Here is a 26,569-nt window from a genome sequence, read left to right as displayed (position 1 = left end):
CAACGAGGAGAACGACATCGTACATTGTGCTTCCGACACTGAAACCATCTACTCAAGATGACCAATATATTATAACACGGAGAGAGAGAGAGAGAGAGAGAGAGAGAGAGAGAGAGAATACAACGAGGAGATCGACATCGTACATTGTGCTTCCGACACTGAAACCATCTACTCAAGATGACCAATATAATTATTATAACACGGAGAGAGAGAGAGAGAGAGAGAGAGAGAGAGAGAGAGAGAAAGCCTGAGTGGTGGTGGTGGGGGGGGGGGGGTGGTGGGGGGAGAACTGAAGAAAGACAGACACTGAGACAGGAAGCGACAGACACTGACAGCGAATTTGTCACGGTTTCACATACATTTCTTGTTTCTTTTAATCCAACGACATTCTAATCTGACACATGTTGTTTACGAAGAATGAGTACACTCAAACGTGCATTCCATGTGCACGGCGGCATGCAGGCTGTCCTTTATCAGTGGCATGTTTCTTCAATTGTATGAACTTAAAACAGTTTTATGTACCGTACTCTCAAGCTTGTTGCCAGCACACAAAACAAGAGGAAGACGGACTGCACACCGTCAGACATAGATCGTTTCAAGATCGAAGCCGTCAAGATACTACACCACTCCAGTTCCAACAAGTATACATACTCCGCATTGCTTTCTTTGCCATTTGCTTCACAAAGACACGAAAACAGGATACTACACAGTCCACAATGAGTAGCTCTTGTGCGCAAAAATAAACTGAAATGCACGTTCTGGCAAAACAAAGGGAGGGGGGGGGGGGGGGGTCGTGGAATGCAAGGGTCAAGGCAGGTGTTAGAATCACAGATACATTTTCCACGTAAACAAGGAAGAACATTATATTTGTGGCGGGCAATGCAGACATTATTGTTGCAGTTACCGGTTGCTAATTAGCCATTCTAAAATAGCTCATGTCCGCTTACAATTACACGTTACAAGAGAACATTTAAAGCCGGTGGATCATATTTCGATTTTCTATCGGTGTTGTTGAAAAGAATTTATAATTTTAGCGGTCCTAGTGGCGTTCGTGCCAAGTATTTTTGTTTTGTTTTACACACTACCATTTACCTATCAGTATCAGTCAAAATGGTGGTGGTGGGGGGGGGGGGGGGTGTGGGGTGTGTAACTATAATGTACGGTTAATCGGAATCAGTCACCAATGCTCAAAAGAGATTAACTTCATACATTATTACATCGAGTCTGAAACGTAATTGAAGGCGCAAAATTATTGCTGTCTTCCAATTCCATGAATCTTACAGAATGAAACTGAAAGCAGGCGGCGATACCAAATAGAGAGAGGAAAATGACACTGACAGACTGCCGTGAGCAAAAGAAGGGGAAAAACCTTCCAGATGATTAATATGACTCCTTTGTCATACCCCTTTCAATAAAGCTTGCAAAAACAAAGTTAAAAAATAGATTAGCAAACGAACAATCAACAGAGATGAGAGACAACGCAGAAAAACAACACAAGATAGAGTACACAGTACACCGCATGGCGCGAAGTGATTGACCTTAGACCCCGCAGTGGAAATTCACCGAGCAGTCACGTGGTTGATACCAAATTTGGAGAATCAATAAGTCGGGCACGAGCATGTTTCAAGCGCAACAGCAGCGCGCGGAGGTAGACAAGCTTGCGTTGCGGCTTTACAGCAATGCTGAGACGTTCATTTGCATACTTTCTCACATAAGTAGAGCAATCGTTTCGGGAATTCGATAATAAGCTGCAATTTCTCAACAAAAGCAGCGTTCGTTCCCCCCTTGCGGCCATGACACGTGGTTTCCCCTTAACACAGCTGGGGATATTCCGCGCAAGCTTATATGCAAATCATACCTGCGATCGGGGAAACCGACAGACTATCTAACAAAGAAGGAGAAATGAAAATACATTTACCTTCAGACTGAGAGTCTTCAAGGCACAAAGGTGAAGAAATGAAGTACACAAACGACACAAAATACTATAACTCGCTGAGACTTTAGTCACTCGCAACCTCGTGCGGTCACTGAGAGAGCGCAGACGACAACTGACGGGAAGCCAAGCAAATTGCCCGTTTTCTGACACCTCTCCTGGAACGTTCTATTTTCTAGCCGGGGGTGACAGGCTTTTCACGCCTGCTACAAAGCAATCGTTGCGCTTTTAGGTTCGGTAATTTAACACCAGCGTTTAGCACTTGATAAAATTAACAATATTATTCAATTGATAGAGGGCATACCTCACGTACGTGATCATTACGGCAGCCAAATGGAAGAGTCCAAATATTGTCCGCCCCTTTAGCAGTTGGCCTTGCTATCAAGCTGTGCTCTGATTGGCCACAAATTATGCTTAGCTTAAACTATGAACGTAAGCCCTTACGCCGGCGTCGAGTGACTGAATGAGCAGATTTTGAGCGTAATTTTAAAGGAAAATGCTCAACTGCCCGCCAAAAACTGCCCATCTGATTTTAGTGATACATTGTCAGTTTCAGTGCGTGTTGCGTTCCGAATTGATCCGACCAGTGAAACTGTCTTGAAACAGATCAGATACAGGCTGGTCAGTCTAACGTCACTACACTACCGTGCAAACTATCCAGCAAACTTTTACATTTATTTATTTACTCATTTATGTATTACTCATTTATTTATTTATTTATTCATGCAATCATTCCACGAAAGAGTGCATCATTTAGCTATTTAATGATATAAAGAAAATCAGGTACACATTTGCAGCTCTTGATCTAGAAGTATTCCGTATATTATTTGATATTGTATTTGTTTCTTCTTTAAATTTGTATTTATTTACTCATTTACCTGAATATGTATCCGGTTTATTGATTGGTGTATCTACTCATTCGTCAATTTCTTCATTTCAATGTTGCTTTATTATCTTACTATGTCATTTGTCATCGAACTATTAAGTTATTTATCTTACTATGTCATTTGTCATCGAACTATTAAGTTATTTATCTTACTATATCATTTGTTTATGTATTTATTCATTGTTTTTTCTATCTATACATTCATGTATTTATTTTTCATTATTTCAATTTCATATTTAACTATAAATTAATTATCTTACAATCCCTTTATTCTCGAATTGTTTTTGTATTTAATCATTTAATTTGATTATGAATTCTTTTAATTATCTATACATTCATGCATCTATTTATTCATTAATGTATTTGTTAATTGCATTTAATAATATTCCATGTTATTAAAAGGTAGTTAAAGCAATACAGAACAACACAACTAAAATGATAACGAATGTCGACTAACGCTAACGACCTCTCCGAAAATGTCAAATAAGATGACTACAGAATTTAGCTAAGTGTAAGGAGGGGGAGGGGGGGTGAGGCGCAATTTTACGTCATGAGATCTGTTTCTGGTTACTGACACAGTTAGGGTTAGGGTTAGAGTTTTGGAAAAACAAAACGAAAACATAGACACACAATAAAAGTTTGTTTTCCGACGACGAAAAGGCAAAAACAATATGACGGTCGGTAGGTCACTGACTTTTTTTTTGGGGGGGGGGGGGGGGGGGGGGGGGGGTGTTTGATTACAATTTTTTTTTTTTTTTTTTTTTCACAGGCGCATGTGACTTTTTACTGACCGGTGTGGCGTTTTCATCTTTCGCCGTGTTGATATTTCGATTCTCGGCCTCGTTGATCTAGTATAAACTCTACACTGAACAAAAAACCACCCTTCGATAGTACTGATGAGCGACCTTGTGTACCTTACATTCATGGGGCCAAATTTGTCCAACCAATTTTTTTTATTTAACTTAGAAATTTGATTCATCCTAAAATGTTTCCCTTCTTATTCAGGGAACGTAACCACTCGGTACACGTTTTCGAAGAATTCGATTTTGGGAGTGAAATCTATTAAATTTCACCACCAATTTTCTTCACATGCAAGAAACTGACATGCTTTTCGTCCATAAATAATTTCACTTCTTAATTTTACCAGGAAACAACATTTCAGTCTTGAGTATATATCGAGGGGGAAATATGTACACAGGCGAAAGATGAAATCGTGAAACCGGCACTCGTGTGCGCTGCGTCCCCGGCCTGGGTGTGGGAGAAGCGTCATTTTCCTTGTCAAAGGTCTAAGGTCGAGAAGAAAAACATAAGAGTCAGTTGGGGAATCGGAAACATTGAATATTTTTTCTTGCCCTGATCAGTCACAACTGCATGACATGCTTGGCACAGCCTCGTTTTCCTGCAGGTACATCACGCATCGCTGGGTCAGTATCCTACAGGTACATCACGCATCGCTGGGTCAGTATCCTACAGGTACATCACGCATCGCTGGGTCAGTATCCAACAGAGGCGACGATTCATTATGTGTTTAATTGCAGTTTCTTTTGTGAACTGAGAAAAAATTTATTCTATTTCAGTATCGCAAATGTGATTAAGTTCCAACGTTTGTTTTCCAAAACCAAGAACAAGGTTTTGTTAAGCTTAATTCACTTTATTTAAATTAATTTTAAAAGAATTCTAAATTGGTGCTGGTATTTTAAAATGATATTGTCCGTTCTGTTTCCGCAATGATATGTAAACATGCATATATAGTCATATAACCCGTGCATTTCTATTTTTGAGTTATGAAATCCTTTTTACATTTAGTCAAGTTTTGACTAGAGGGTCGTGGTGTATGTGTGTGTGTGTGTGTGTGTGTGTGTAGAGCGATTCAGACTAAACTACTGGGCCGATCTTTATGAAATTTGACATGAGAGTTCCAGGGTATGATATCCCCGGACGTTTTTTTCTTTTTTTCGATAAATGTCTTTGATGACGTCATATCCGGCTTTTTCTTTTTTTCGATAAATGTCTTTGATGACGTCATATCCGGCTTTTTGTAAACGTTGAGGCGGCACTGTCACACCCTCATTTTTCAATTAAATTGATTGAAATGTTTGCAAAGCAATCTTAGACAAAGGCCCGGGTAGCTCAGGTGGTAGAGCACTGGACTTGTGATCGAGAGGTCGCTGGTTCGAATCCGGGCCGGGACGGACACGGGTCAACTTTATGTGCAGACCCAGAGACGGTATCCATCTCCCACCCCCGTGTCACCACAATGGCACGTTAAAGATCTTGGTCATTCTACCATAAGTGCAGATGGCTGATACCACCTAAACACGCAAACATCAAAAAGCCGCGAGGGCGTAAAACTCGAATCGTATAAACCAATTCATGTCCAATATAGGCAATTAAGACCTGACGGACAATAAGCCCCTTAAAATTTACTTTACAAAGGCCAGGGTTTGGTATTGCATTTCAGCTTGGTGGGGTAAAAACTAATGAGTGAGTTTGGTCATTAAAAATCGGAAACGTGTAATTAAAATTATTTTTTTATCAAACGATCCAAAAACAATTTCATCTTATTCCTTGTCGGTTCCTGATTCCAAAAACATATAGATATGATATGTTTGGATTAAAAACACGCTCAGAAATTTAAAACGAAGAGAGGCACAGAAAAGCGTGCTATGCAGCACAGCGAAACCACTACCGCGCTAAAGACTCCGTTTTGCACAAGCGACGGACTACGGTCATTGTAAAAGAAATGCAGTACGTTCAGTTTCATTCTGTGAGTTCCACAGCTTGACTAAATGTAGTAATTTCGCCTTACGCGACTTGTTTCTTTTCTTTTTTTCCATCGGAATGAGCTTAAATGTATAGGGATGAAACAGGTTGCAATTCTTTTTTTTTTTTTTTTCATGTACCTCCATGGGGTTTCTTGAATACTTACTTTGCCTTGTCTTGACATCAATAACGCGAAAGAAATGTTCAGTCTCTCTATGGGGTTTCTTGAATACTTACTTTGCCTTGTCTTGACATCAACAACGCGAAAGGAATGTTCAGTCTCTCTATGGGGTTTCTTGAATACTTACTTTGCCTTGTCTTGACATCACTAACGCGAAAGGAATGTTCAGTCTCTCTATGGGGTTTCTTGAATACTTACTTTGCCTTGTCAGTTGACATCACTAACGCGAAAGGAATGTTCAGTCTCTCTATGGGGTTTCTTGAATACTTACTTTGCCTTGTCTTGACATCACTAACGCGAAAGGAATGTTCAGTCTCTCTATGGGGTTTCTTGAATACTTTGCCTTGTCTTGACATCACCAACGCGAAAGGAATGTTCAGTCCCTCTATGGGGTTTCTTGAATACTTACTTTGCCTTGTCGTTGACATCACTAACGCGAAAGGAATGTTCAGTCTCTCTATGGGGTTTCTTGAATACTTACTTTGCCTTGTCTTGACATCACTAACGCGAAAGGAATGTTCAGTCTCTCTATGGGGTTTCTTGAATACTTACTTTGCCTTGTCGTTGACATCACTAACGCGAAAGGAATGTTCAGTCTCTCTATGGGTTTTCTTGAATACTTACTTTGCCTTGTCTTGACATCACTAACGCGAAAGGAATGTTCAGTCTCTCTATGGGGTTTCTTGAATACTTACTTTGTCGTGTCGTTGACATCACTAACGCCAAAGGAATGTTCAGTCTCCCTATGGGGTTTCTTGAATACTTACTTTGCCTTGTCGTTGACATCACTAACGCGAAAGGAATGTTCAGTCTCTCTATGGGGTTTCTTGAATACTTACTTTGCCTTGTCGTTGACATCACTAACGCGAAAGGAATGTTCAGTCTCTCTATGGGGTGTCTTGAATAATTACTTTGCCTTGTCTTGACATAACTAACGCGAAAGGAATGTTCAGTCTCTCTATCTATAAAGGTGATTTTTGTTCGGCCAAAAAAAACCACACACCCCAACAATATTAAAATATTAAGATTTCAGATGTTAAAATTAAAGATTTTGCTTCAACCATGTGTAACACGCTAGCAATGTTGCCTGCCAATATATTCAATACATTCAAACACAACCAAAAATACAAACAACATATCGCAGAATAATAATAAGTCAAATGATGATGCTGTCATGCTCAAAGTATTCTAAGCGGTATTGATGTGTTTTCAGTCGGTCTACGCACTGATTTTCGTTAATTCCAAAGTATTCTCGGCTGTATTTGAGGTATTTTCAGTCAATTAACGCACTGATTTTTGTCACTTCCAAAGTATTATCGGCTGTATTCAAGGTATTTTCAGTCAATGAACGCACTGATTTGTGTCACTTCCAAAGTATTATCGGCTGTATTTAAGGTATTTTCAGTCAATGAACGCACCGATTTTTGTCACTTCCAAAGTATTATCGGCTGTATTCAAGGTATTTTCAGTCAATGAACGCACTGATTTTTGTCACTTCCAAAGTATTATCGGCTGTATTTGAGGTATTTTCAGTCAATGAACGCACTGATTTTTGTCACTTCCAAAGTATTATCGGCTGTATTTAAGGTATTTTCAGTCAATGAACGCACTGATTTTTGTCACTTCCAAAGTATTATCGGCTGTATTGGAGGTATTTTCAGTCAATGAACGCACTGATTTTTGTCACTTCCAAAGTATTATCGGCTGTAATTCAGGTATTTTCAGTCAATGAACGCACTGATTTTTGTCACTTCCAAAGTATTATCGGCTGTATTTGAGGTATTTTCAGTCAATGAACACACCGATTTTTGTCACTCCCAAAGTATTATCGGCTGTATTTAAGGTATTTTCAGTCAATGAACGCACTGATTTTTGTCACTTCCAAAGTCTTATCGGCTGTATTTGAGGTATTTTCAGTCAATGAACGCGCTGATTGTTGTCACTTTCAAAGTATTCTCGGCTGTATTTGAGGTATTTTCAGTCCATGAACGCACTGATTTTTGTCACTTTCAAAGTATTCTCGGCTGTATTTGAGGTATTTTCAGTCCATGAACGCACTGATATTTGTCACTTCCAAAGTATTATCGGCTGTATTTGAGGTATTTTCACTCAGTGCACGCACTGATTTTCATCACTTCCAAGGTATTTTTGGCTGTATTTGAAGTGTTTTCAGTGGAAGCACGCACTGGTTTTCGTATCTTCATAAGTATTCTCGGCGGTATTTAAGGTATTTTCACTCAGTGCACGCACTGATTTTCGTTTGAGGTGTTTTTAATCAGTGCACGCACTGACTAATTTCGTCAATTCCAAAGTATTCTCGGCTGTATTTTAGGTGTTTTCAGTCAGTGTACGCACTGATTTTCGTCACTTCCTAAGTATTATTGGCTGTATTTGAAGTGTTTTCACCCTTTCATCTGACATGACCCTTAACAAACATATATCTTTAGTCTGTAGAGCAGCATATTTTGAGCTTCGTAAGATCAGCACCATTCGCCACACACTCTCCTCTCAAACAACTAACACTCTTGTCTGTGCCTTTGTTCTTTCTAAACTTGACTACTGCAACTCTCTTCTCTCTGGCTGTCCTCTGTACCTCCTGCATACACAACAAAAAGTCCAAAACTCGGCAGAACGCCTCATTCTGAAAGCACGAAAACGAGATCACGCAACACCACTTCTTCACACACTGCACTGGTTACCTATTCAAGCCCGCATTGACTACAAACTGTCCACCCTCTGCTTTAACTTCTTTTCTGGCTCGTCTCCTGCTTACTTCTCTGAACTCCTCACCGTCTATTCTCCAGCAAGACAACTCCGTGCCTCTTCTGACTGTCGCATCCTCACCATTCCACACACCGTGCAAAACCAAAACATACGGACAACGCACTTTTACTTTCTGCGCACCCACACAATGGAATTCTCTCCCCTTTCACATCCGCCACTCTCAGTCACCCCAAGCATTCAAACGAGCACTTAAAACGCACCTCTTCAAGAAATACAACCCCTGATTTTGTTCTCTCAGTCCATCAGTAGGCTACATGTAGTGTATTTGTTGTTTTAGTGATAATGTGATAATGTATATAAACATCTAGGGCTGTTTTCAGTATTGTTGATAACATGTTCTGTTTTAAGGGTATTCAGCTGGTATTTCCTTTTTTTCACTACCTATTTTATTCATGTTTTTATTACTTAGTTAGTGGAAGAATCTTTTGTAATGAATGTTTGATGGTGTATGCTTTTAATTAAGCGTTGCTGACTACGAATGTAGATGTAAATGCTTTTATTCCCCCCTCTGCTTCTTTACCTCTGTAAACTTGTAGAGCTAGTTATTTTTCGATAATGACCCAGCAACCAAACAAATAACGAGCCAGCAACAGCCTGAATCCTCGATAGTGCAATGGGTTGAGAAGCTGTTCTGTTTTGGTACTACTTTTGCGACTGAAAAGTTCCGAACGCTCTATACGTACGAAGTATACATCTCTGGAGCAAACAATACAAACATACCGCGTTTAAATTAACAACTACAGGCCTGAACACATGAATCTCCATATAAAATCCATGAGTGTTGTTGTTTTCTGAATCTAGATCTGCCGTGCACAACCCGTTCATCACAAGCAAATTCCCAAGGCAAGTAACTCATACTCTAGCCGACAAGAGTAGTTCCCCTTCTTTTAACGCAGTTTCTTCGACAACACTGACTGCAATCCGACGGTCAGTTTTCAACAATATTTCATTTTATAAACAGATCACACGCAACCAAATGCACACACCTCATCAATTTAAACAACATAAAGCGGTTTCATACACTATTTTCCCCAGAAAACTGAACTTCATACAGTAATTAACGTTGGAACACGGGTGCAAAAGTTCGTCTGCTAGTCCCATTTGACGAAAGAACATTATCTCAAGCGATACTAAAACATAAACAGAACACACAATATCTGCCTTTACCGCCACAGCAGAATAAAAGCACATCTGTGTACTTGATTTTAGTCTAAAACAGGGAAACTGACAAGAAGTGTTAACAGAATGGAATGATTTGCACGGAACTATACAACCGCGCATTAATCGATCGCCTGCGCAGGTTGACTGGTTGAGTGATTCGGATTCGATCAAACTTTCGCACAAAAACTCCTGTTTTCTTTGAATAACTGAAGAAAGGGGGAATAAAGAGGTTACACACCTCGTCTCAGTGATTATTAAAAATAATGGTCTCAGTTCGCGGTCATGAAAAAGCTCGCTGAAGCTCGCATTTTTCATGATCCGCTAACTTCGACCATTATTTTTAATAATCACTGAGACTCGGCATGTAACCTCTACGTATAACTGTGTTTTAAATTTTAAATGTGTCAAGCGCAAAGAGCATAATTGTAAAGTTATGATGTTGCGCTATATAAATGCTCATTTATTATTATTATTATTATTATTATTATTATTATTATTATTATTATTATTATTATTATTATTATTATTATTTAAGTTATTGAGACATCCCAGTGCACTAAGGGATTTATAGAGCAAATCGAGAAAATTCATTATTGAACGAAGCGCATAGCGCTGAGTTCAATAATTATTTTCGAGATTTGCTCTATAAATCCCCTAGTGCACTGGGATTGTTTCAATAACGATATTGTCAGTACCGCCAGAGAAAAAAGAAGATTCAAAACGCACATTTTGCAACGCGCATTTGGATAGGCGTAACTGTGTGGTCAGGTTTGTGTCACTGGATCTACTTTTGTGTGGGCTGTCTCAAGTGTGTCGTGCTTCCGTCACACGCAAACTCTTGTTTTAATTTCTGTTGGTAAATTCCAGTGTAGCGTTAAGCTAAAAAGTGATGATCTTTCATAGAGACCTCATTTAAACTGGCTCGGAGAAAGGACTGTGCTCTTCGTTCTTTGCGATTCGAAACCTTCCTCGAGCTTCGACAGATTGACTGTCACAGTGCAGAGTTTTGCCCCTTGCCAAGGTCGACGGAAAGCAAATTTTCAAAATAAATGTGGCATGTTTCTCGTGTGGTATCTTCACTCATCGGGGAGTCTGGTACTAAATATGAACGGTAAGAATGCTCTGAACCCTACACGTATTATATCCCCATCGTTTTATCGTTCACATTTGCCCAACATGTTAATTTGCTGAGCGGGATTTATGTCGTCTGCTACTGCACTGAGTCTCATCTCAAAAACTAAAATTGCTCGTCACGTTGCACTGAGTCTGCACGCATGAGGCAGGCTGGTAATAAGTCTTATATTTTTATTTTTTTATTTTTTATTTACGAGGATTTATATCGCGCACGTATCTCACCACACAAGGCGACTCAAGGCGCATGTTACCTATTAATGCCGTGTGAGATGGAATTTTTTACACAATATATCACGCATTCACATCGGCCAGTAGATCGACTGCCTTTGGGCGCTGCATCCACCTTTCACGGCCTATTATTCCAGGTCACACGGGTATATATGGTAAGAACGTTCTAAACCCTACACGTTTTCGATTCCGATTGTTCTTGCCTTGAAATAATAATTCGGAAAACATTCATTTACAGAACAGATGCAGTCGTATTTCAGTGTAGTCTGCTACGTGCGGATCTAGCTGCTACCTACCGTCTCTGCTGCTACGTTATCGGAATAACACTTGTGTTTTCTGTTAGCTGCTGGGAATTGTATACTAACTCATCATTTGGTAATGTGTACAATAAACTACATGCCACTAACATGGCATAATTATTAGAGGAATCTTCGCAAGTCGAAACTGAAAAATTAGACACAGCGGGTTCTATTTTTAGATCAGTGGCAACTGTGGCACAGGCACATGCAATCTGTCAGAAAAAAACCCATCTTCTGCTTTAATTGAGAAGCAGGAAATTTATGGTCTTAATCATTGGTATTGTGGAGAATATAAGCTACATGTCATTAATTAATTCTGAGGATGAGAGTACACTCTCATTTAAGCAAAGGGCGGAAGAATACGCTCTGTGGAAAAGTTAGCGCACTCCAAGAGTGCGCTAACAGTTTTAGCGCATCGCCATTAGCCAATCAACTGGTTCACATCAGTCATGTGACACCAGTACTTACTGACAATTATTATTATTATTATTATTATTATTATTATTATTATTTCAGTGGAAGCACGCACTGATTTTTGTCACTTCATAAGTATTCTCGGCGGTATTTAAGGTATTTTCACTCAGTGCACGCACTGATTTTCGTTTGAGGTGTTCAATTCTAAAGTATTCTCGGCTGTATTTTAGGTGTTTTCAGTCAGTGCACGCACTGACTAATTTCGTCAATTCCAAAGTATTCTCGGCTGTATTTTAGGTGTTTTCAGTCAGCGTACGCACTGATTTTCGTCAATTCCAAAGTATTCTCGGCTGTATTTGTAGGTGCTTTGAGTCAGTGTACGCACTGATTTTCGTCAATTCCAAAGTATAATCGGGGTTATTGAGGTGTTTTCAGTCAGTGCACGCACTGATTTTCGTCACCTCCAAAGTTGTGGATGGAGACTGGACAGACTCCTGACTTCAGAGAAAGTTCTGTGTCGGACAGGCGTTCATTATGAACAGTTATTTTTTTCTAATTTCATTTCCCAAACTTATGTTACACAATACTGCTTTTCGAACCAATCAAGATAACAATAAAGCTACAACCAGAGTTGACAGTGCGGACTAACAACCTGAAGAGACAAACAATCAAACAGATGAACAAACCAACCAACAAAGAAACAAACAAACAAACAAACAGATGAACAAACCAACCAACAAAGAAACAAACCAACCAACCAACAAACCAACCAACCAACAAAGAAACAAACAATCAAACAGATGAACAAACCAACCAACCAACCAACCAACCAACCAACCAACCAACCAACCAACCAACCAACCAACAAAGAAAGAAACAAACAGACAGACAGAGTGAAACCTATACATCCCCGAATATACGGGGGATGTAACAACAACAATAAAAAAACAAAAGCTTGTTTGCTTTGGTAACCTCCAACCTATCACCCCCACCCCCCAATCTCGTCAGTGAACCCGCGCCTTGAAATGAAGCCCGGAAATCGGTCAGTTACCGACCACAGGCTCACAACAAAACTTCATGGCTATAACCCGATTTGTACTACAATAAATACTGCCGACCTCAGCTGCTCCCTGATCAGTAACCGGTTAAGTATGGTTCGGTCAGTCACACAGAAACATAATATGTGGTTTTTGCATCATCAGGAAGACATGAAGTCACTGCTCTAGTGAGAGATCTTGTATAACTTGTTTGTGTGTGTGTGTGTGTGTGTGTGTGTGTGTGTGTGTGTGTGTGTGTGTGTGTGTGTGTGTGTGTGTGCGCAGTGTTCTGCCTACATGTCACAGTATGTCTGTCTGTCTGAAATGGGGGTGGAGGAGGGGGGGGAATTAAGGTGTGCGGATGGTTGGGGATTGAGGGGGGGGGGGGGGAGGAGATATATTCCCTGTCACCCCAGATTTTCTGATGTATGTATACACTTAGCAACTTCAGCTCCTAGCACGTGACACATACGTCAGACTTCATCAGCATCTCATTAGCATAAGAAGATGGAGGTAAACAAAATAACTCGCCCTGATTTCTCTGACTCCGGCACTGCATAATCCGCAAGACGGCAAGTGTTTCAGCACTCCAGATACTGTCTTCACACAATACTGCCAACCAAAGATGGGTACAAACAAAACATACTGATTTGGAAATGCACATGTAACGATAACTTGATCTGGAAGTACTCTCTATACATTTGATATTCTCATTTATTTATTTATTTATTCATTTATCGATGTATTGATTTATTGATTAATTCATTTTTTCTTTCTTTATCTATGTATCTATATATCTAGTACTCTGGATGTTCACGTGACACTGCGAACCCAAAATAGTGTCATGATAAAAATGGACACGCATATAATTATACTCTCCGCTTCCTGTAGCGTTATAATTACAACCAGTTAACTCATTGACATATTTTGATTTATTTCTGGTGGAACGTCTTAACCCAGATTTAATGCAGTCGCTCCAGTCACGTACTTAATTTACAAAAGTTATGACCAATTAGAATAAGCTTATTTGCATAAATAAATGACGCTGCTAGACCTATGTGCTTCTTGACTTTTCTTGCTGTTGTTGAGTTTAAGGCACGAATGTCGGTTATAAAGGACAATAAAACCTTTAACAACAATAATACAGTTAAAACATTTCTTGACTTTTCTTGCTGTTGTTGAGTTTAAGGCACGAATGTCGGTTATAAAGGGCAATAAAACCTTAAACAACAATAATACACTTAAAACATTTCTTGAAGGCGAAGATTTGATGGCTGGATAGTTCGACTTCACGATACACAGAGAAACAAACATTTGAATGTCAGCCTCGACTTCATATTTTGCAAGCACAAGGAATGACACCTATAATAGTTTTATGTTTTGACTGCATATATAATGAATTATCTGCATCTCTTGGTATATTTTATTCTGTCAGTATTTTGACAGCGACTTAATTGTAAGTTATTTGCAGTTTAAACAGGTTTGATGTGTATTCGTGTACATCTATTTATTTATTTATTTCGTTTACTTTTGTCTATTTATTTACTTATCAATTATTTTATAAATTTGTTTATTGTTTATTGTTTTATGCATGCATTGTTTGTTTATTATTGTTTTTTTGTTTGTTTTTGTTTGTCTGTTTGATTATATTTAATACATTTTTTCTTGATTTAAAACGTGTTTTTTTAGACTAATATAGACAACACGAATGCAGCTCCTTTTCAACCGTTGTCGACAATGCCAATTAGTTTCAAACAATCTCAAAAAGTGAGAATTTTTTTGTGTTTATCTCCTTCCCAGTCTAAAGCTCATTCATTTGCTAATCCAGATACCCAGCAGTAGAAAATGCCCCTAATGCGCAAAATCTGACAATCGAGTGTCCCAGGCTAGTATATAGATATTTCCTGTTAACTCTGAAAACATTCTGAAAACTAAAAAAAAGTCAGTTAATGCGAAACAGGTCCTATGTTATCACACTCAGTGGACCAGCGCGACCCGTCTCTGTGTTCGGGTTTTGGCTAAATGACTGATGCCAAGATTTCAGTGTCAATCTCTTAGTTTTAGGCCAACAGATTGACTAAATATTTTGATATTGCTTCACGCGACTTGTTTCTTAGGTGTTTTTTTTAGCCAGGATGCTTGCTTTCAAGCACAACTGAAGCCAGGATACTTGTTATCAAATACAAATGAAGCCAGGATGCTTGTTTTCAAATACAACAGAAGCCAGAATGCTTGTTGTCAAATACAACTGAAGCCATGATGCTTGTTTTCAAATAAAACTGAAGCCAAGATGCTTGTTATCAAATAAATCTGAAGCCAGAATGCTTGTTTTCAAATAAAACTGAAGCCAGGATGCTTGTTTTTAAATAAAACTGAAGCCATGATGCCTGTTATCAAGCAAAACAGAAGCTAGGATGATTGTTTTCTAAAAAATAATGTTTACAATTTCATCAGGTCTTTTTTTAGCGTCTCATTTCCAGTTCAGTGACGATGTGCAGCAAAGTTGTGGTCTTTTCACTTCTTAAGAACAATAGAACACGTGGCAGTTTTAAAAAGTATCATTTTAGAAAATCAACATAATTATTTCAAATTATTGACATTTAGATTATCATCAGTCGAATAAAATTAATACCGCCCTGATATGGCCCTTCGTGGTCGGCTGGGCGTTAAGCAAGCAAACAACCACAATAAAATTAATGTTGCAGTTTCGAATTGTTGTGGCAGAAGTACAAAGCTCTCCGACAACAAATCGCTGGTCGATCACGTGCAAAATGTAGTTCATTTCTCTCAATACAAATGATGAACAGGTGGTAAAAAAATCGTACATATTTCTGTTGCACTCTTTGGTCATATTTTTGGTGAAATCAGAATGGCGCTTAATGGGAAGCAAAGACGATGGATTGAAGAGAACTCCGGAGTCAAGAGATTTGTAGTGCGTTACGGGACCTGATTGTTTCAGGCTTAGTGCGTCCCGGGACCTGCTCTTTTCAAGTTTAGCACGGTGCGTCCCGGAACCTGCTCTTTTCACGTTTAGTGCGTCACGGGACCTGCTCTTTTCACGTTTAGTGCGTCACGGTACCTGCTCTTTTCACGTTTAGTGCGTCACGGGACCTGCTCTTTTCACGTTTAGTGCGTCACGGGACCTGCTCTTTTCACGTTTAGTGCGTCCCGGGACCTGCTCTTTTCAGGTTTAGTGCGTCACGGGACCTGCTCTTTTCACGTTTAGTGCGTCACGGGACCTGCTCTTTTCACGTTTAGTGCATCACGGGACCTGCTCTTTTCACGTTTAGTGCGTCACGGGACCTGCTCTTTTCACGTTTAGTGCATCACGGGACCTGCTCTTTTCACGTTTAGTGCGTCACGGGACCTGCTCTTTTCACGTTTAGTGCGTCACGGGACCTGCTCTTTTCACGTTTAGTGCGTCACGGGACCTGCTCTTTTCACGTTTAGTGCGTCACGGGACCGGCTCTTTTCACGATTAGTGCGTCACGGGATCTGCTATGTTCACGTTTAGTGCGTCACGGGACCTGCTCTTTTCACGTTTAGTGCGTCACGGGACCTGCTCTTTTTACGTTTAGTGCGTCCGGTGACCTGCTCTTTTCATGTTTAGTGCGTCCCGGGACCTGCTCTTTTCACGTTTAGTGCGTCACGGGACCTGCTCTTTTCGCGTTTAGTGCGTCACGGGACCTGCTCTTTTCACGTTTAGTGCGTCACGGGACCGGCTCTTTTCACGTTTAGTGCGTCACATGACCTGCTCTTTTCATGTTTAGTGCGTCCCGGGACCTGCTCTTTTCACGTTTAGTGCGTCACGGGACCTGCTCTTTTTCAGTTTTAGTGCAACTCGGGACCTGCTCTTTTCACGTTTAGTGCGTCACGGGACCTGCTCTTTTCACGTTCAGTGCGTCACGGAACCTGCTCTTTTCAGGTTTAGTGTGTCACGGGACCTGCTCTTTTCAGGTTTAGTGTGTCACGGGACCTGCTCTTTTCAGGTTTAGTGTGTCACGGGACCTGCTCTTTTCAGGTTTAGTGTGTCGCGGGACCTGCTCTTTTCAGGTTTAGTGTGTCGCGGGACCTGCTCTTTTCACGTTTAGTGCGTCACGGGACCTGCTCTTTTCACGTTTAGTGGTAACGTGACCTTCTCTTTTCACGTTTAGTGCGTCACGGGACCTGCTCTTTTCACGGCGTTTAGTGCGTCACGGGACCTTCTCTTTTCACGTTTAGTGGTCACGTGACCTTCTCTTTTCACGTTCAGTGCGTCACGGGACCTGCTCTTTTCACGTTTAGTGGTCACGTGACCTTCTCTTTTCACGTTCAGTGCGTCACGGGACCTGCTCTTTTCACGTTTAGTGCGTCACGGGACCTGCTCTTTTCACGTTAAGTGCGTCACGGGACCTGCTCTTTTCACGTTTAGTGCGTCACGGGACCTGCTCTTTTTCAGTTTTAGTGCACCTCGGGATCCCCTTTATGAATTTCTAGAACGTTTTTGTCGGCTTCAAGTGCGAGTAGGACGCAGAGATGCACAGACTGGTGAGCCCTGAGATGTAGCCTGAAATGACGGCACAATTTCTGACTTGGACTTGGGTTAGTGCGACGAGACGGTTAGGTCGTCGACCGTATGGTATTATACGCACGGAGAATTCTTCACCGCAATTATCAACTACCAATCTAAACGTATAATCGTTTCATGTTTGGTGCAAAATTGTAACACTCTAGTATAAAATTAAGAGTGAATTCAGGCCAACGAATATGTTGCTGCGTAATAGAAACACAAAGTGGTTCACGATGCCTGGGGGGAGGGAAGGAAGAGAAGACTGTGCACATGTTTACTGCGCAATTTCGCCGGTTGCATTTTGCATATGGTACGAAGACAAAGTACGGGAAACCCAGTCAGTAAGAAACAAAAGAAGGGGGTGGGGTGGGGGGGGGGGGTGGGGGGGGGGGGCGAGAAACCTGTACAGCTAAACACCACGCCCACACAAACACGTGACGGGCGCCGGTCATGCAATCCTCTTCACTTTTTGTGATGTCATTAATATATAAATCGATTTGAGACATGGGAGGCGGGAGGGGGGAGGGGGGGAGGCTAGGGGAATGAAAAGTGCGACAGAGGCAAGGCTTAATTCCACGCTGCTGTGACAATCGGCGTCTCAATGGCGCATATTTGGTTAAATACCCCCATCCAAACAAGATTCAGTTTGTGTACCTTCTTAAGCCGCCAACTAATAAACAAATACACAAGATGAAGATCAGTGACGTTTCCTCGCAAGAGCACGGAGTGCAGCCTGAAGTCGGTATTTTGGATCCTGCCGCTGGATCTCGGGTGAGGGTGGGTTGGGGGAGGGGGGGGGGGGTGAGTTCCGGACCTCCCCCCCCCCCCCCCTGTTAGGCAAATGTACCTTATTTCTGAGTTAGAGACCCGGCCAAAATACCCCTTTCAAATGCTAAATTTCAACTGCAGCTGGGTCAGCCTCTGTACCCCTGCCTCATTTTGGAAGCCCCTCTCTCTCGTGCCCTGGACGTGTATGTCTGTGGACGTCACGAGGCACTGACATGTAGGCTGTGGACGTCACGAGGCACTGACATGTAGGCTGTGGACGTCACGAGGCACTGACATGTAGGCTGTGTAGAAGAAGATGCGCAAAGGAACAAAGAGAAAACTGACAGGGAAATTATGAAAAAGGTCCCGAAAGCACGGGAACGAACATTGCGCAAAAGCTGGAAAGTCGTTCAACGAAAATTACTCATCAGCCTCATAGGTAAACACCAGACACTGACAAATGTTCCAGAGTGTGGAGAGAGAGTCCCGTATCTTTCAAAGGAATGTGTTTTGTCGAAGTCTTTGATCTCCCCGTTAATACTCAGAACATAGAAGCAATTGATCCTTGACGATTTTGTAAACAAAACGTAACCCACAAAATCCTGCCAACTGTTGAAAGCACTCGTTGGAAATTCGAGCAAAGATATATACTTAATACAAGCATCTTTCTTCGCTTCAAAGATTATTTTATGGTGTCATCTTCTGCGTTACTAGACTTGTTGAGAGTGCACTGTGGTGTTTTTTTTTCCAGCTGTTTACTTTTATTTTGTGATCTTTCATCGTTTTGGCAGGAAAAGCTTGAACAGGTGTTTCCCAAACGCTCGCAAGTAATTTACGGCCACATTTTCTTTTCATTTGCAGTGACACAGCTTACAGTTGCAGTTAGCATACTTCGATTGTGTGACCGATTTTAAAACAAACAAACAAACAAACAAACAAACCAAAAGTAACCCAGGCAAATCGGACATTTGACTTGGACTACATGTGAATTTCCCCTTCTCCCTGTTTATAGAAAACATGGCTGAACGATGATGATGATGATGATGATGATGATGATGATGATGATGATGATGATGATGATGATGATGACGATGATGACGATGACGATGATGATGATCAACGGCAAAAAACCCACCAATACAATACAAAACAAACAGATAAACACAAAAACAGAATCAAGTCAGCGGTTTTCTGATCATAAAATGGTCCCAGTTGTAAAGTCCAAACAGCGAACATGACGTCAGTTTATGGAATTCAACTTCGCAACCTCACGCGGTGCAACACATCGGCAAAAGTAAGAGTGACGTATGATGGTAGCGGATGTGTGTGTGTGTGTGTGTGTGTGTGTGTGTGTGTGTCCGTGTGATTGTGTATGTGTGTGTGTGTGTCCGTGTGATTGTGTATGTGTGTGTGCGTGCGTGTGTGCGTGCGTGCGTGCGTGTCAGTGTGGGTGTGTGTTTTGCGCTCCTTCTTTAAGAATTTTAAGCGACCCCGAAATTAAACACCATGACAATTCCTCATGCCCTGGGCATGTTCCTGAAACAGACACGCTTATCATGAAAACCTTCATCACATGATGTTGGTGTCAGAGTTCTTTAGAAACGCTCGTGAGAGGAATGAAATATCCTCAATTACAGGACACGTGTGATGTCCTCTGAAGGGCACACTACAGACCTGATGACCACAAATGTGCGTGTCTAATGAGATGGACACCACATTTTGTATTTATGCCAAGTCAGCTTTCAATGTCAAGCGAGGTCAACGTACAAGTTTCTTTCCATGTACCCCACTGAACAGAGCATTTAAAAATATTTCCATCCTGCCTTTGTACGCGATCTGTGCAGGATTGTACGCGATCTGTGCAGGATTGTACGCGATCTGTGCAGGATTGTACGCGATCTGTGCAGGATTGTACGCGATCTGTGCAGGATTGTACGCGATCTGTGCAGGATTGTACATTGGGATGGAAGCATCCTTCCATTTGGATACGTAATACAAATTAACACTCGAACTGCTTTCTGTGCAAAGCGCTTTTTCTACTGAATCAATCTCGCAAAACTTGATGATATCATATCAGTGCGAGTTACAAAGTAATGAAGCACACACAAAATTTAAAAAAAACACCACAACAAAACAAGAAAACCACAACGACAACAACAACAAAGTCAACAACAGCGAACAAACAAAAACAAAAATCAAATAACACTTTGCTCAGTTTGAAGCAAGACAAGTTTTCAGAATTATACGATTTGTAATATATGTGTCCATGAGAAAGCATGCTCTGAGTATATGTACAAGCCTGGATAGATCTGTTCTGTTTTACATGATCGGTCACACTAGAAGGAATCAAGGTATCTTTAACAAACTTAGCACAAGATGTTTCTAATTCGGAGAAAAAACAACCACCAACAAAGAAACAAAAAGACAAACAAAAACCTAGGACTAAATGTAACAAAGAGGAAAGAACACCCACAACGAAATTAAATCATCGCCAGCTGTGCTATGACAATCATTTAAGTACATGCCGACTCACAAACTGTCTTTACTTATTATGATTATATAAGAGTGAAGAAGTTGGTCAACAGTGTTCACAGACAACGACAAGGAATCAATGTAGGACTTTTTTTCTCATCAGGTCATACCTGTAAACAAAACAATGTTATGACCTTGACTGTTCAAACCTGTCAGACAGTGGTTTCTTTATCGGATCAAATTTTCCTACAAAAATGTTATACATATATTGAGAAAAAACAAATGCTGGTTGCTTAAAAAAAAAGGCAACAGAGAAAGAGAGAGAGAGAGAGAGAGAGAGAGAGAGAGAGAGAGAGAGAGAGAGAGAGAGAGAGAGAGAGAGAGAGAGAGAGAGAGAGAGAGAGAGAGAGAGAGAGAGAGAGAGAGAGAGAACGAACGAACTTTATTTTAGGGCAACAGATACGCAAATGTACATGCTTTTTTGCACCAAGCTCTCGGCCTAGTGTTTTAAGAGAGAGAGAGAGAGAGAGAGAGAGAGAGAGAGAGAGAGAGAGAGAGAGAGAGAGAGAGAGAGAGAGAGAGAGAGAGAGAGAGAAAGAAAAAGAGAAAGAAAGAAAGAGAAAGAAAGAAAGAGAGAGAGAGAGAGAGGGGGGAGGGTGTGTGTGTCAGGTAGACACAGACAGACAGACAGACAGACAGACAGACAGACAGACAGACAGACAGACAGACAGACTGTGAGATACACAGACAGACAAATCCTACATTTTTGTGCTCATAATTATTACGTCTGCCCTTTCCGGGATAATTTTCAAGTCTCCGCCATAGAAACTTCACATTCCGCATGTCTTGTCTACCTTGTGATTGAAAAAGTTTTAAAAAAAACTACCAGAGAGAGATACATAAGAGAAAGAAATACTGAAAGATAATACACAACAAGAACAAAGCATGCACCATTACTTGTGCTCTCTCCAGCAAATATATATTTTCTAAATTGAGCCGGCCCCTCCCTCGCGTTACATATTTTGCCATAATTATGGCCCAAAACATAGACCTTCTACATTTGTTACTAATCGACTGAGTCGGTATATCTCTCACATAACATAGATTGCCACACGAGGGGAAAACAGAAGACCACCACTGAAACCAAAAGACAATCGACAACGGGGGAAAAAAATCGATAACATACGGATACCAAACCGATGACCGATATTTGTGCATAACAAACATACCCCATCATGAAGATATATCAGATGAATTTCCTCTCTCTCTGTGTGATGTTTACGGCTTCTGACCAAGATGAGTCGAACGACAAGGAAAGTCCGGCGAAGATGAAAATATCACTTTCCTCTATTTTTTCCCTTCTTTCTTTGAAAGACACAAACCGCAAGCAAAATAAATTGTTAGTGGGGAAAAAAAAATCAGCCAAAAACTCACGAGTTTCTTTTCTTGCAGTCTTTGTCTCACGCCGAATCAGCAAAATGCGTTGTCAGAACTGCTGTCAGCGTGATTCTGCAGCACGTTATATACGTAAACGAGTGCACAGAAACAATATAAGTCAGTCGTGTTTTGTTCTTAGGACAGACAGTAATACACCTACCGGTAATATAAATACCGGTATGTTAAGTAATCAGTACCAGTTTTGTTGTTTTTGGACAAAACTCAATAGCTAGAAGTTTTCTGCAGATCATGAATCTCAGTCTGACAAGTAATAATAACTGAGGAAACCGGGAGAGCCCCTGCCGATCCAGTCTCCTAATTGCGTGTTCGTTTTGCTTTTAAACGCCGACGAAAAAGGTGACAAATGACGCGGCGTGTGCGCCCGGTGAAAGACTCTGGATAAATGCCACTGAAATGTCATGCCAGATCTGCGACCCTGGGGCATCACTACGGAAAATTTCCACTGGGACAACTTTAAAGATGAGGAATTGTAAATCTCGTCAAAGCAGGTTAGCTTAATTGAACGACGAGTGATGATTCAGCAGGGAACAACTCGGGTTTTGGCACCTGTTGAGCGTTAATGTGACATGACACCATCATCATCCCTCATTTCAGGGGGAGGTGGGGGTGGGTGTGTAGAAACGCAGCTTACTGTTGTCGCCTTTGGCCTACCATAGTCTTCCCGGCTGACCCGCCGCCGCGTCTGTAGGCGTCTGTCTGGAAAATTTTCTTGTTACCTATGACATCGTGCCAAGGCCAAGGCCGTTCCCCGCGTTCAGAAGTAAGAACTATGCGTTTGTATTGCGCGACATTTAAATGTACACATTGCGTGCGCAGTCCCATTTTAAGGACAACAATCTGCGATTGCAGCAATTTCAATGAAAAATAAATATTTGATAATTCTCAAGCACGGCTTTAATTGTGACCACCGACCGGGAAAACTGAAAAGACTTTCGTTACGAACAGAAAAAGCGATCCGGGTGATGGCATTCTTTCTGTATCGATCTTTTAATCAAAAGATCCAGGCCAAAAGCAGACGGCATGCCACCGCGACCAATGGCATTGGTAGAGGTTTGTCTGTGGCAGACGACACTGAGACACCTGACTCAGTGGCAGACGTGACTGTCCTCCTGCAAGTCTCAGTCTGGCGTTCAAAGGTCTAATACTGACCAAAGAAAAACAAGTCGCGTAAAGGGAAATTACTGATTTTACTCAAATTAAAAATTACTGTCAAACGCACATTATGAAATTGAACACAATGTATATTTTTTTTTTTACCAAGACAATATAACTTCGTCGATTCCCCGCGGCGTGAATAACGTACAAAAATTGACTAGCCAATATGCAATAGCGATTGCGCTTCAAAGGTAAGCACGCTTTTCTCTATTCTTGTTAACTTTATGAGCTTGTATGTTTTTAAAATCAGGAAATGATAAAGAATAAGATTAAATCTTTTTTGGGACGATTACTAAAATAGAAATTTTAATAAACATTTTGAGATTTTAATGACCAAACTTATCAATTAATTATTAAGCTTTCAAGCTGAAACTATGATGCAATCCTATAGTCCGGGATTTGTCGAAGATTGCTTGTACAACATTTCTGTGGCTTCAATAGTTTGACCATAAGATTATACGTTGCAAATAAGGGTACCGCGCAGGGGGACTGCCTTCACTTTGCACAAGAAAGTGTTTTAAAAGCATAATAAAATGAAGAAAAGAGGCTAAGAAACAGCACTCTTTTTGTGGGTTGGAATAAGTTACTTTCCCTGAGTTACTGTCCTTGTTTGCGTACTTGATAGTGTTACTAGGCTGCAGCGTCATGGAGGGCGGTATCGGTATTTAATTAATTACTATATTTGTGAGCGTATATCTGTGAATATCTGTGAATGTATTGTTTTGTCAATAACAAACGTTCCAACAACCTACCTTTCTTGTATTTAGTCAAGTTTTGACTAAATGTTTTAACAAGGAGGGGGAATCGAGACGAGGGTCGTGGTGTATGTGTGTGTGTGTGTGTGTGTGTGTGTGTGTGTGTGTGTGTGTGTAGAGCGATTCAGAGAAGACTACTGGACCGATCTTCATGAAACTTTACATGAAGGTTTCTGAGTATGGTATCCCTGGATAGTTTGTTCATTTTTTTGATAAATGTCTTTGATGACGTCATATCCGGCTTTTTGTGAAAGATGAGGCCTCACTTCATTTTTCGATCAATTTGATTGAAATGTTAGCCAAGCAATCTTCGACAAAGCCCGGACTATGGGATTGCATTTCAGCGTCGAAGCTTAAAAATTAAAAATTAATTGATAAGTTTGGTCATTAAATATCTCAAAATGCTAATTAAAATTTAAATTTGAGTAATCGATCCATCAATGATTTCATCTTATTCTCTTTTGTTTTCTGATTCCAAAAACATATATATATGTTATGTTTGAATACAAAAACAAGCTCAGAATTTTTTTTTTTTAAACAGAAAAGCGTGCTTTCCTGCTTAGCGCAATAGAAGCTACTGCGCTTTACCGGCTTGTCAACTTTACTTCGCTTTGCACGTGAAAAATGAGGGATTTCCTTGTCGCAGGGATTGACGGAACTGTTATATCTTGCTGAAAAAATGCGCGTTCTGTTTCATTCCGTGAGTTCGACAGCTTGACTAAATGTAGTAATTTCGCCTCACGCGACTTGTTTGATTGTATACTTGTGAGCGTATTTGAGCAAATCGTGCCGTGGGCGTCTAGATTAAGGCACAGTCAATCCCCCAGATTCGTCAGATTCGCCAGAAACTCCACCCACACGGTCAGAGCAATAATATACCTTTAGGCACACACAAAAAAGTTGGTTTAGGGTAACCCGACCGACCCTATTTTTTCCCCGCCAACCCTAAAACGTTTTTTCCATTTCTCAAAACTTTTGGCACATTTTGCGAAACACACCGAGACTAAGGGAAGTAACCTCCTTCGAAACTGGACTAAATAACAAATAAATTAAAAAAAAGCCTTCCCTCCGACCCTCACGTTATCCTAAACCAACATTTTTGTTGTTGTTGCTGGCCAGAGAGGTTGAAGGGACACGACACATCCAACAATCAACCTATCGTTCGGTGACAGTTGACAATTTGTAGAGCTCACTTTGTGACCCGTTTGCATTTTGGAGAGGTGTTGAAATTCGGTCGATGGTTCTTGATATTAGCTGATTAAACACTCCCTAAGTGGAGTCATTTGCTGTTGACCTATTTTTGACAGAACAAACAGACTTTTTAAAATGTGGGGTTTGTATTTTTCCATCGTTGTGAGGATTTGGAGGGATATGTGTTACATCAATAGGCCAGCGAGCAGTTTTAGAACATCCATGATTCACAGAACGAGCAAATGCAAAGACAGAAAGCATAATGTGTTTCCTTTCTTTTTACATTTAGTCAAGTTTTGACTAAATGTTTTAACGTAGAGGGGGAATCGAGACGAGGGTCGTGGTGTATGTGCGTGCGTGCGTGTGTGTCTGTGTGTCTGTCTGTGTGTGTGTGTAGAGCGATTCAGACTAAACTACTGGACCGATCTTTATGAAATTTGACATGAGAGTTTCTGGGTATGAAATCCCCAGACGTTTTTTTTTCATTTTTTTGATAAATGTCTTTTATGACGTCATATCCGGCTTTTCGTGAAAGTTGAGGCGGCACTGTCACGCCCTCATTTTTCAACCAAATTGGTTGAAATTTTGGTCAAGTAATCTTCGACGAAGCCCGGACTTCGGTATTGCATTTCAGCTTGGTGGCTTAAAAATTAATTAATGACTTTGGTCATTAAAAATCTCAAAATTGTAAAAAAAATTTTTTTTTTATAAAACGATCCAAATTTACGTTCATCTTATTCCCCATCATTTTCTGATTCCAAAAACATATACATATGTTATATTTGGATTAAAAACAAGCTCTGAAAATTAAATATATAAAAATTATGATCAAAATTTATTTTTCGAAATCAGTTTAAAAACACTTTCATCTTATTCCTTGTCGGTTCCTGATTCCAAAAACATATAGATATGATATGTTTGGATTAAAAACACGCTCAGAAAGTTAAAACGAAGAGAGGTACAGAAAAGCGTGCTATCCTTCTCAGCGCAACGAATACCCCGCTCTTCTTGTCAATTCCACTGGCACTGCCTTTGCCACGGGCGGTGGAGTGACGATGCTACGAGTATACGGTCTTGCTGCGTTGCGTTCAGTTTCATTCTGTGAGTTCGACAGCTACTTGACTAAATGTTGTATTTTCGCCTTACGCGACTTGTTTTTTTTTAGAACAAAAAGTTGGTAATTTGTGTAGGTTTATATTCATTATATCTGTACCTTTTTGTACATTCAGTGATAAAGTGTGCGCATAAAATGGTCTTCAACTCTCAGTTTGTGTGTACAGTACGGTGCGTGTGTGTGTGTGTGTGTGTGTGTGTGTGTGTGTGTGTGTGTGTGCGTGCGTGCGTGCGTGTGTGTGTGCGTGCGTGCGTGCGTGCGTGAGTGTGCGCACTCACGTGTTTGTA

The 26,569-nt window shown here is 40.6% G+C and overlaps 1 protein-coding gene across 5 annotated transcripts in view; it reads right to left on the bottom strand.

Annotated features, from left to right (window-relative positions):
• Positions 1–26,569, bottom strand: part of LOC138968367 (sodium- and chloride-dependent glycine transporter 1-like) — a 108,177-nt gene that overhangs the window by 61,480 nt on the left and 20,128 nt on the right. For 2 of the 5 annotated variants that reach the window (XM_070340921.1, XM_070340926.1), the window contains exon 1: positions 1,919–2,069. The exons of 1 other annotated variant lie outside the window; for it this stretch is intronic. The gene's annotated coding sequence lies outside the window, so the exon portion shown is untranslated. Of the gene's footprint in view, positions 1–1,918; positions 2,070–21,838; positions 21,862–22,043; positions 22,323–26,569 lie in introns of those variants that run through there. 2 more of the 5 variants (XM_070340925.1, XM_070340924.1) reach the window with 2 other exon arrangements.

The sequence above is a fragment of the Littorina saxatilis genome, linkage group LG6, assembly GCF_037325665.1.
Source record: "Littorina saxatilis isolate snail1 linkage group LG6, US_GU_Lsax_2.0, whole genome shotgun sequence".
In the NCBI taxonomy this organism is placed as follows: Eukaryota; Metazoa; Mollusca; class Gastropoda; order Littorinimorpha; family Littorinidae; genus Littorina; species Littorina saxatilis.
This window is presented reverse-complemented; position numbering and strand designations above follow the sequence as displayed.